The 12,517-nt window shown below is 39.3% G+C and overlaps 1 pseudogene; it reads left to right on the top strand.

The window, feature by feature from the left end:
• The first annotated feature begins 1,894 nt into the window (after nucleotides 1–1,894).
• On the top strand, nucleotides 1,895–7,952 carry LOC113265812 (60S ribosomal protein L10a-like; annotated as a pseudogene).
• Nucleotides 7,953–12,517: the final 4,565 nt, after the last annotated feature.

Here is a 12,517-nt window from a genome sequence, read left to right as displayed (position 1 = left end):
TGATGAACGTTAAGATTCTTTTTTGAATAATAATAAAATGACCTCACTGATGTGGATACAAATTCTAATTTGAAAAGCTAATTTTATTGTCCATTATTACAGAATTGATACAGAACAAATTGTAGAAATGTAGTACTATGGCCTTTTACTTGAAGTAGTGAAATGTGCAAGTAGATTTCCGTTTTTGTCAGGAAGAAGTTTGTTTTGCACAAGACAGAAATTTAAGTGAATATGATTGGGCCTAAGTGGTTAACTTGTGCTTTAGTAACAGCAATCCTTAAATTTATTTTGATTGCAATGATATAATATGATTCATAAACGTAATTTAAAGATGGTTATAAAAGATGCATGTTCATAAGATAGAGAGAGCTCACTCCTAGTGCAGTATTATGAAAATCAACTTGTACCAATTAGAGGTTGTATAATGTGGTATAACCTGCACATCGTTTTTCTGATAATTTTCTCCAGTTGCTCTTTAATAATCTGCATAGAACTCATACGTCTGAGTTGTGTGTCTCCGGCATGACAGTTCTGCATTTCTTATGAGGATGTTACCCTTATCAGCTCGATGCCCTCCAGCTTATGAATATCAAGGTAATAATATACGTTGAAAAGGAGACCTTTCATAACAATAAGCAGGTAAGTGCTTCAACTTCCAGGGCCACCTTCAGGACCACATTTCTGTGTTATCAGTTCCCAGCTTCCAGTGTTGGGAACAGTGTACAGTGTAGGTGTTTTCAGCCTATTTTTGGACACAGACCCCTTTGGCGGTCTAAAAAATATATACCCAGAATTCTGTTTGTATATAAATAAAAATATATAAATAGCAAAGGAAAGCAATAATTTGGAAATAGTGCTGTCAAAATGAAAACGAAATGCATTTGTGATGTAGTATATGTTCTCCTTAATACAGTGAACAACACGATACAGAGAGTAGTCCCATCATTTTTATAATTTCAAGAAGTGTGACACAACCATTACATGATTTCAGAATACCTGGGGTGTTTACCGGCGACTGGTACTTCTTCCTCATTGGGTTGTTCCCATTCATACTTGAAGGAAATGATACATTTCAGTAACATAAATGTTATCTTTCCCTCTGATTCTTCAGCCCTTGCCAATCCCCTGAGTCCTATACATGGGTATCGGGGGGGGGGGGGCAGACCATGGATGCTAGGTTGGAAACCCATGACAGGACCTGCTCTATTGCCCTCTGCCAGGGCCACATCTTATGGGGAATTAGTGCTGACAAGTCAGTCCAGTGGTCCCTCTGCACAGTCCACTTCAATGAAATCCTACCCCTGATGGCATTCCTTTTATGTAAATGAGGTCAGATGGTGAAGGAATGTAAATTCCAGAATGAGAAGCTTCAACTTTAATCCATAGACATTTTTTCAGCCTTTGATACTCTTCTGATAGTATGCCAGTGTGATCCAAGCAGGGGTTTAACCTTATAACTCCATTAGTGGTGAATAAAACGGCTTGCAACGGAGGCTGGGGTTGAGTAAAGCACAAGGAAGAAATATGAGTTATCACTGGCTCTGTCCTGGTCTTAAGAATGAAGAATGAATTAAGAGGCAGTATGATGAATTACCAGGACTTGATGAATGTGGGATTTGGATAAAGTGTCAAAGCTCTCACTGATAATATTTCCTGGCGAGGTAAATCGGAAAGTTACTGCAATGCAAACAAAAGCAGAGAAATGAGAAGTTAAAATATGCCTGGGGAGGACATGTCATTTCTTTGATTTACTGGTTGAGGCAATGTCTAATGGACCCTTATTCATCTTGAACTGAAGTTCTGGGTGGGAGAGTGAGCTGGAGATCTAGGTTGGGAGTGATATGCAACAAGATGCTATATGAAGTTGTGAGTATGGTAAGATGTCTGAGGAACGATGTACAGAATGAGAGAAGAGCAGAAAGGTAAAACAGACCTTTGGGGAATGCTACATGGAGAAGAAGAGAGAATTTGTGAAAGAAGACCCCTGAACACAGAAGACAAAGTAATAGTATAATGTTGCATAAAGTAAGAGTTATAAGATGAAAAAGTTCTGGGGCCGAATGTACAGCATGGAGACTATAGGTAACAACACTCTGTTATAAATGTGAAAGTTTACTAGAGAGTAAATCTCAAAGATTCTGGTTTTTTTAAAAGATTTTATTTACTTATTTATTTGAGAGAGAGAGAGCACAAGCAGGGGGCAAGGGCAGGGGGAGAGAGAGAAGCAGTCTTCATGCTGAGCAGGGAGCCCAATGCGGGACTCAATCCCAGGACCTGGGATCATGACCTGAGCCCAAGGCAGCCGCTTAACCGACTGAGTGAGCCACCCAGGTGCCCAATCTCAAAGATTCTTACCACAAAAATAAGCAATAATAACTATGGGAGGTGATTAATGTGTTAACTCACCTTGTTGTGTTGATCGTTTTGCAATATACACATATAGCAACTCATCACCTTGTGCACCTCAAACTTACACAATGTTATATGTCAGTGATATCTCAATGAAGCTGGGAAAAAGAGGAAGGATTCGCCAAACTGTCTTCCAAAGTGACTGTAACATTTTGCTGTCCCACCGGCTGTGACTGAGAGCTCCCGTTGCTGCACATCCTTGCCAGTATTTTGGTGTTGTGAGTGTTCTGAATTTGGGCCATTCTAACATGTGCGTAGTGATATTTCACTGTGGTTTTAATATGCATTTCCCTGATGGCATTCGATGTGGAGCATCTTTTGATAGGCTTATTTGCCGTCTGCATATCTTCTTTAGTCAGGGTCTATTATGGTCTTTGGTCCATTATTAACGTAGTTGTTTGTTTTGTTATTGTTGAGTTTTAACAGTTACTAAATAACAGTTCTTCATCTGATGTGACTTTTGAAAATATTTTCTCCCGGTCTTTGGCTTGTCTTCTCATGTTCTTGACAATGTCTTTCCTAGACCAGAGTTTTTCATTTTAATGAAGTCCAGTTTATCAATTATTTCTCTCATGGATCATGCCCTTGGCGTTATGTCAAAAAAGTCACTGCTGTACCCAAGATCATTTAGAGTTTCTTCTGTGTTATTTTCTAGGAGATTTATAGTTTTGGGTTTTACATTTTGGTCTGTGATCCATTTTGAGTTTATTTTTGTGAAGAGTGTTAAGTTCTGTGTCTAGATTCACTTTCCCCATGTGGATGTCCAGTTGTTCCCACACTGTTTTTTGAAAAGACTATCTTTGCTGCATTATGTTTCCTTTGCTTCTTTGTCAGAGATCACTTGATACTCATGTGGGTCTATTTCTGAGTTCTACATTCTGCTCCATCCACCTATTTGTCTTTTCTTTCACCAAAACCACACTGTCTTAATTACTATAGCTTGATAGTAAGTCCTGAAGTTGGGTAGTATTGGTCTTTCAAATTTATTCTTCTCCTTCAATAGTGTGTTGGCTATCTGTATCTTTCTTTTTCTTTTTAAAGGAAGCCCTAGGCCCAATTTGAACTTGAACTCATGACCCCGAGATCAAGAGTTGCATGCTCTACCTACTGAGCCAGCCAGGCATCCCTCTTTTGCTTTTCTGCATAAATAAGAATCAGTTCATTGATATCCACAAAATAACTTGAATGGGTTTGATTGCGATTGTACTGAATCTGTAGATACAGATTATTTGGAAAGATTATGCTGTAAAAGTTTAATATGTTGATCTTGGCTGATGGACCACATTATTTCCAAACGTTAAACAACAAGACTATTTTCATAGAGCATTTACTTATAGTGGCAAGTCTTTAACTGTTCTAGCACACTACATGGACGTAGTTCAATGCTGTCCACAAGCTGCTTTAACTCTATTTACTCCACGTTACAAAGCTAGATCCTGAGAAGTCACAATTAAGGTGAATTCCAGTTATACTAGTAAATTTAATCTCTACCCTGAACATTCTTCTTCTTTTTTTTTTTTCTAAGATTTTATCTATTTATTTGAGAGAGAGAGCATGAGTGGAGGGGAGGGGAGGGAAGTGGAAGGGAGGCGAACACTTAAGTTACGTTAAGGCAGACACTTAACTGACTGAGCCACCCAAGCGCCCCTACCCTGAACATTCTTAATACAGTAGTCTGAAATTCAATCCTATTACTCGTGACCTTTGATAGTAACAGTCAGTTAAGCTTGTAGCTCCAGAAGATAAGAATGATCAATTTTAACATAATCAACAAACACCTTATATTTTTGTTCAATAGGAGCTGTAAGTGGTTTTTCACTTGCTGAAAAGTGATTGTATTCATTTAGTTCTCGCAAGTGTGAATTATAGCTAAAACACATTTCAAAAAATTTGCAATTCAGAAGTTAGCACACTGGAAAGAGATCTATTATGACATTGGCACAAGAAAGCTTCATCCAAACAATTGCAAACAAGCTTTTATTCAGCTTTGGTAAAGACTTGACATCAGAAAACTTCTGTTTAATGTCTAAATAAAATGTTTAATGTGAGCACAATAAAGTTGTTCTTATGTTAGGCCTACATTAAAGCAAGATAGAAATAGTTTTTATAGTCAACATTCTGCCACTCTCTGAAATGATACACTTTTCAGAAAGATATTTATTACCAGTTGCCATCTTTAAAATGACAAATTCAATTCAAAATTTGATTTCTAATATTAAGTGTAATGAGAAACACTACTCGCCCCGTACATTTTTAAAAAGTGATGCCGAACAAAAGAATTATCATTTAATTTTGTATGTTCATTTAACTTTGGGAAGGATATTTATGTTACCCACCACATCATAATGGCAAAATGGTATGTCTCATACTTTGCAATTTCCTATTTAACTATTATTGCAAAACGAATATATTCAGAAGCCAAACAATTTGGTTTTCAATGCTCTCTTAAAATACCCCTTTGAAAACATTTCAAGGTAAAGCAAAGGTTATATATTTCAATTGATTTTTAGCATTATCCTTGTTCTTAAGACAATATCCCATAATCACAACAGTTCACCTAAGAAAAATCTTTTTTTAAAAGATTTCATTTATTTGTTTTAGAGAGAGAGAGAGCACTTGAGAGGGAGGAGAAGTGGAGGGAGAGGGACAAGTGGACTCCCCGCTGAGTGGGGAGCCTGAGGTGGGCTCAGTCCCACCACTCTGAGATCATGACCTGAGCCAAAATCACGAGTCAGAAGAAACTCAACTGACTGAGCCACACAGGTGCCCCCTGAGGAAAAATTTTTTTAAATACAAAGCATTTATAACCAGCTTATTCCATTTTTACTTTTATAAAATATATTTTAAATATTATTTTCTGAAGTATCAATAAATGAAGAAATTCTTTCCTTTCTTTTTAAAGATTTATTTATTTATTTTAGAGAGAAAGAGAGAGAGAGAGCGCTTGGGGTAGGGAGGGAGGGGCAGAGAGAGAGAGAATCCTGAAGCAGACACCGAGCTGAGCGTACAGCCAGATGAGGGGCTTGATTCCAGGACCCTGAGATCATGACCTGAGCCAAAATCAGGAGTTGGCAGCTTACTGAGCCCCCAGGCATCCCCTTTTCTTTCTTTTTAATGAGAGATCTTTGAGATTTCTCTTCCTTCTTGAAAATACACCAAACTATATCTTACATCCTGAGCAAGCCATCCTTTAATTTTTGTCATTTAAATGATGTGCGGGTATTTCAGGACTTCCAACAGTATTGTAATAACTAAGAAGCACTTTACACAAATTCCAGTTTTAGTTTTTTTTATGTATCATAAGAATATGTAATATTTTCTTAAAAATGATTTTTTAAAAATCAAAGTTCATCATCAAAATATGATTGCTTCTTATAATCCCATGTTATGTAAGAAACAGACTCTGAATCTCCTACCCTGGGCCAAGTTATTCAACCCCTCCAATCCTCAATTTCCTCATCCATGGAATGATAATATAAATAGTGCCTACATAATCGGCTGTTAGGCCACCAATGGGTGATAGTGCTATGAAGCCCCTAACACAGAATATGCAGAAGGCACTAAATAAATGTTAGGTCTCCCGATTATGTTATGCAGTTGGATAAACATGACTTCGACTCCCAATTATATTATTCTCTGGTTATGTGACCTTGAATTATTTACTTAACCTCACTGAATATCAGGTTTCTTATTTGTAAAAGATAATATTTAACCTTTCGGGATGGGTATGGGCAGTAAATGAGAATAAATGAAATGTGCTAATCTCGTAGAGGCTCAATTAATGTTTATCACTCTTATTTAATATGCTAACTCCCATCTCCACCCCATCTCTGACCACATTTTGGGAAAACAGAGTTTTCAACATTGAAAAAATCATGTAGGGGACATTGTTTACATGTTAGTGCTGTGTTAATTGAATTTTACTTTTTTTAAAGATTTTTAAAAATTTATTTATTTGAGAGAGAGAGAGAGTGTGTGTGCATAAGCCAGGGGAGGGGCAGAGGGTGAAGGAGAGGGAGAAGCAGACTCCCTGCTGAGCATGGAGCCGGACACTGGACCCTGGGATCATGACTTGAGCTGAAGTCAGAGGCTTAATGACTGAGCCACCCAGGTGCCCTTGATATTTACTTTTTAATCTTCAAATAAAGCATGCCCTACAGAAAGTCTGTTTGAGAGCTGGCCTAGAAGATGCACAGTACAAATGTAAAATCTACCACTTGTATCTCTGGAAAAACTTTGTGTAGTATTCTGCTCGTGGGGATCAGTTTCATTTTTCCATATCTTCTAATAACTACGGAACAATACATGGCTCCTTTTTTAAGAGTAAGTACTAACACCAGGATGCTTGGGTGGCTGTCAGTTAAGTGTCTGACTTCTGCTCAGGTCGTGATCTCAGGGTCCTGGGATGGAGTCCATCATCGGGCTCCCGCCTCAGTGGGGAGTCTGCTTCTCCCTCTCCCTCTGCCCCTCCCCCCACTCATGCTCTCTCTGTCTCTGTCTCTCTCTCAAATAAAAAAATAAAATCTTTTAAAAAAAAGAACTAATACCATATGTATGTATATGTATATATGCATGTATTTATGTATATATGTATATTTATTATGTATATATATGTATACATCTGTATACATACATATATATTCTTTTCTAATCCTCAAGAACATTTGATATAGGTATAATTATTTCTACTGTTTTATAGAAGAAGAAACAGGGGCACAAAAGAGCTTAAGTGAGTTGTTGACATTCACATAATTTGTCAGTGGCAGAACTGAGATTTGAATTATGGCAGTTTGTTTTTAGAATCTTCGCTTTGTATTTCTGTGCTGTACTGTCTCTCTTTAATGCTGAAAGAAGCCTAGTGACACTCTTTTCTGGTTATTGTGGCACGGCACTCTGAGCAGCAGAGTCTCCTCCCATACCCCATACTAGGCTGTGTGGGAAGTCCTACATGGGAACCAGTGCAAGCGCTGGAAGTTTTAAGAGATGGTGGAGCTGCAGATCGGCTTGAAGAACTATGACTTTCAGAAGGACAAACGCTTCTCTGGCACCATCAGGTTTAAGTCCAGTCCAGGCCCCAAGTTCTCCATATGTGTTCTGGGGGACTAGCAGCTCTGTGATGAGGCCAAGGCTGTGGATATTCCCCACATGGCAGGCAAGTGCTGAAGAAACTCACCAAGGATAAAAAATTAGTCAAGAAGCTGGCCAAGAAGTATGCCTTTTTGGCTTTAGAATCTCTGATCAAGCAGATCCCATGAATCCTCGGCCCAGGCCTGAATAAGGCGGGCAATTTCCCTTCCTTGCTGACCCACAATGAGAACATGGTGGCCAAAGTGGATGAAGTGAAGTCCATAATCAAATTCCAGATGAAGAAGGTGCTGCATCTGCCACTGGCCATTGGCCACATAAAGATGACTGATGAGGAGCTTGTGTACAACATCCACTTAGCTGTCAATTTCCTGGTGTCACTGCTCAAGAAGAATTAGAAAAACAGCTGGGCTTTATATATCAAGAGCTTCCGGGGCAAGCCCCAGTGCCTGTACTAAGACACAACTTAATAAATCCTAGTGCTGGGGCACCTGGGGGCTCAGATGGTTGGGCGTCTGCCTTCAGCTCAGGTCATGATCTCCAGGTTCTGGGATCGAGCCCCATGCTGGGCTCTCTGCTCAGTGGGGAGAATGCTTCTCCCTCTCCCTCTGCTGCTCCCCCCTGCTTCTGTGCGCGCTCTCTCTCTCAAATGAATAAATAAAATCTTTAAAAAAATAAAATTAAAATTAAAAAAATAAATCCTAGTGCTACCATTAAAAAAGAAATGAAGGAAGGAAGGAAAGAAAGAAAGAGAAAGAAACCTACTGACCATAGCACCACAGAAAATGCTAAGGTATTATCTAATGTAAGATTTTTCTTTTTCTGTCTTCTCTTTCTTCTCACTATTCTCTTCTTAGTTTGGCAGGCAAATGCCTAAAAGCTATGGCCAGATGGTTATACATCCCTTTTTTGAAAACTCTCTAACATGATACATGTATATGGTGGATTTTGGACTCCATCTGTCTTCCACCTTCTCCTAGTTTGTCTCACTGAGAAAGCCAGGAAGCATAACGTCAAAGTTGGTCTGAGATCGCATTTGTATTTTGCTGTCCTGTTCCCATCACCAGTGTGGTCTGTCACATAGATGTAGAAGCATAAAAACCAATCAGGTACTCCTGGTTTTTCTTTTTCTTTTCTTTTCTTTTCTTTTCTTTTCTTTTCTTTTCTTTTCTTTTCTTTTCTTTTCTTCTTTTTCTTTTCTTTTCTTTTCTTTTCTTTTCTTTTTTCTTCTCTTCTTTCTCTTCTTTCTCTTCTTTCTCTTCTTTCTCTTCTTCTTTTCTTTCTTTCTTCTTCTTCTTCTTCTTCTTCTTCTTCTTCTTCTTCTTCTTCTTCTTCTTCTTCAAGATTTTATTTCTTTATCTGACAGAAAGAGAGCATGAGAGCACGAGCAGGGGGAGCGGCAGAGGGAGAGGGAAAAGCAGCCTCCCCCTGAGCAGGGAGCCCCATGTGGGGCTCAATCCCAGGACCCTGGGATCATGACCTGAGCTGAAGGCAGACACTTAACCAGACTAAGCCACCCAGGCGCCTCAGCCCCAGCCCTAGGTGTTTCAGCTGTTGGTCGCTACAAACCATTTCATTGCTCTTTTAGAGGACAGGAATGAATTGCAAAATCAAGGCTTTGAGATACTTCAGAGAAAGGAGAGTAGATTTGCTTGGATCCTGTCATGGTCCTTTGGACTCTTCTCTTTGCTTTTGCTTTTTCCATCTCTGCTCCCCCAGGTGGCTCTGATGTTTCATGGTAACTCCAGCCACCTTCATGGTGTTACCCTCCAGGGCTGGTGAGTGCTTGACCTCTTCTTCCTGCTCTCATCCTTCCAATCAAGATAAGTTCTTTTTTTTTTTTTTTTTAAGATTTTATTTATTCATTTGAGAGAGAGAGAGCCAGAGAGAGCACAAGAAGGGGGAGATGCAGAGGTAAAGGGAGAAGCAGATTATCTACTGAGCTGGGGGCCCAAAGCAGGGCTCGATCCCAGGATCCTGAGATCATGACCTGAGCCAAAAGCAGATGCTTAACCATCTAAGACACCCAGGCGCCCCAAGATATGTTCTAATTGTAGCCCCAGATGATTGGCTAGACATAAATTCATTCATGCTAATGAATCAATGAATGATGACGTATTCTGTGTTTTCTGTTTTTACATAAGATGATCTGTCCTTTACCTACCAGGGCAGCACTGGCCTCCAGACCAATACCTGGCATACAGCAGCAGGAATCCTGTCAATAGTGAGTGGAGGAAGAGATACAGTTCCAAAATAAAATTGTTTCTAAATATTAAAAGATGTATTCAGTAGTGCAATAATAGGAGTGCAATTAAATACAAGAACACTATCAAGGAAGATATACAAACTGAAGGAAAGCATAAATTTGACAACTGTATCTACCCTGTCAGGCCGAAGGAAAGACACTCTTGCAACTCCACTGTTTACCATGAAGCCCACATTTAATTGGCACAACAGTAATTTGCATTCTTGATTATGTGTTAGAGACATAGTTCTTCCTGAGAGTGCGAGACAGGCTGTAGATGCTCTATTGAATATAAATTCAAGTTGCTTTAGGAAGAAGTCTCTAGTGGCTGATGAATCCACTCTTGACATTTTGTTTAAACTCTTTATATCTGAATGTTGAACAACCAGGATATATTTTGCATTTAGATTGAGAAGATAAAACTCTTTGTGTGTATGAATGCTGTGTGCATGTGCATGCGTTTGTGTGTCTCTGATATGTGTGTGTGTCCCCTATTTGGCCAATCAAAACGAATGTGTGTATGTTGTGAGTGGTTATTTATAGTCAAATGAAAAGGTGATTTGACAAGCTTTTTTCATGTAAGGCATTTATGTAAGAATCTCAGATATAGGGGTTTATTATAAACTATTTTATTTATACATCATGCATTTTTTTAGAAACTCTTTCAAATTCAAAGCACCCTTCAAAAATGCTTTTCTAATATGTGAGTAATTAAAGATAGCCTATTAGAATTAGTAGGATGAGAAGATTTTTGAGCAATTCTGAAACTTTAAAACTGAAGGCTTTACATGGAAACGTAGAAAGTCACTACCTCAGTGCAGTGGATCCAAACAGATGAGCACAATTGCATTTGACACTTATGAAACGTACTTGATGTATTAGTCAGGGTTCTCTAGAGAAACAGAATCCATAGGATATATGTAGATTTATAGAAAGAAATTTATTTTTATTTTTTAAAGGTTTTATTTATTTATTTGACAGAGAGCGAAAGAGCACAAGCAGGGGGAGCTGCAGGCAGAGGGAGAGGGAGAAGCAGACCCCCTGCAGAGCAGGGAGCCAGATGTGGAGCTCTATCCCAGGACCCCGGGATCACGACCTGAGCCAAAGGCAGATGCTTAATCGACTGAGCCACCCAGGCACCCCTAGAAAGAAATTTATTATGAAGAATTGGTTCATGCACTTATGGAGGCTGAGAAATCCCATGGCCTGCCATTTGCAGGATGGAGGCTTGGAAAAGCCGGTGATGAGTTTCAGTCCAAACCCAAATGCCTGAGAATCAGAGGAGCCAAAGGTGTAAGCCCCAGTTGGAGGAAGGCCAGAGAACCAGGCACACTGATATTGGAGAGCAGGAAAGAAAAACATCCCAGCTCAACCACAGAGCAAATCCATTCTTCCCCACTTTCTGTTTTTTTTTTGGGGGGGGGTGGTTTTGTTTTGTTTTTTTGAGGGAGAGAGAAAAGAGAGAGAGCGTAGAGGGCACGCGGAGAGAGAGGGAGAGAGAATTTTTTTGGGGGGGGCTTGGGGGGGAGAGAGAATCTTAAGCAGGCTTCATGCTCAGCACAGAGCCTGACGCCAAGCTCAAACTCACAACCCTGAAATCAAAAGTCACATGCCCCACTGATTGAGCCAGCCAGCACCCCCCCATAAATAGTCCTTTTCAAACCTAATTTTAAAAATTTTATTATTTATTTGTTTATTTACTTATTTTTAAAGATTTATTCATTTATTTTAGGGAGAGAGAGAGAGCGTGCATGCCCACAAGCAAAGGGAGGGGCAGAGGGAGAGGGAGACAAGTAGACTCCCCAATCAGCAGCAAACCTGATGCAGGGCTCGATCCCAGGACCGTGAGATCATGACCTGAGCCGAAATCAAGAGTCCAATGCTCAACTGATTGAGCCACCCAGGCGCCCCTTTAATTTGTTAATTTTAATTTAATATTCTCTTCTCTTAAAGAGGCTATATAAATCAGGCAACCTTCAAGACCCCCATACTCCAGAGCAAGTACCTCGTATTGCAAGTGGAAGAACAGTCTTGCCTTTGGTGTAACATCTGCTGCATACTTAAGCCTCTTAAACAGAACTGACAATTTATCCAGATACGTACTGTGCTTTTTCATCTGGTAGCTATTTTGTCAACACTGCTGGTACAGAGATGGACCTAGGCTGAAAGCAATGAGGAACGGTGTAGTTAAGTCTCCAATTCTAGTAAGTGACTTGTGAAGAATGTAAATATACTGTAATAAAGCTTATAAAATATTGACCTTGCTCTTTTCATCCATTTTGTAATATGTTTATAGTAGCATTGAATAACAATGTATATACATTTTAAGCTGTGTATATTGTTTATAACTGACAAGGAGAATCTATTATGCTGTCATCACTACAGTGACAAACATGGTGTAGTTCAATATAGAGGATAGAATATTAGCATTGGATCAGACAGATCTGGTTCAAACTCTGGTTCTTCCTCTTCCTTATTTGACTCTGAGCAAATTGTTTTACCCCTGAGCCTTTGTTTCCTTCTCTATAAAATGAGGATGAAAAATAGCTATCTTGAAGAATGGTTGAGAATTTTAAAAGAGATTTTATAGGTGATTCCAATATTTGGCTCCCAGCCATGATGGGCAGTGAAGTGGTGCATTCTGGGTATTATTATTACCAGAGATCCTTTCCATTGAGGAGGATTACTGAGTTATTTTAGGATTACTCTCTCTGTAGAACGGGGATGTCTCTACTTCCAGGTAGAAGCAAGATTTTCTTTCTGTAAGCTGTCAAATAA

This window comes from Ursus arctos, chromosome X, assembly GCF_023065955.2.
Source record: "Ursus arctos isolate Adak ecotype North America chromosome X, UrsArc2.0, whole genome shotgun sequence".
Taxonomy (NCBI): domain Eukaryota; kingdom Metazoa; phylum Chordata; class Mammalia; order Carnivora; family Ursidae; genus Ursus; species Ursus arctos.
The sequence above is the reverse complement of the archived record's forward strand: the minus strand, read 5'-3'. Positions and strand labels throughout refer to the sequence as shown.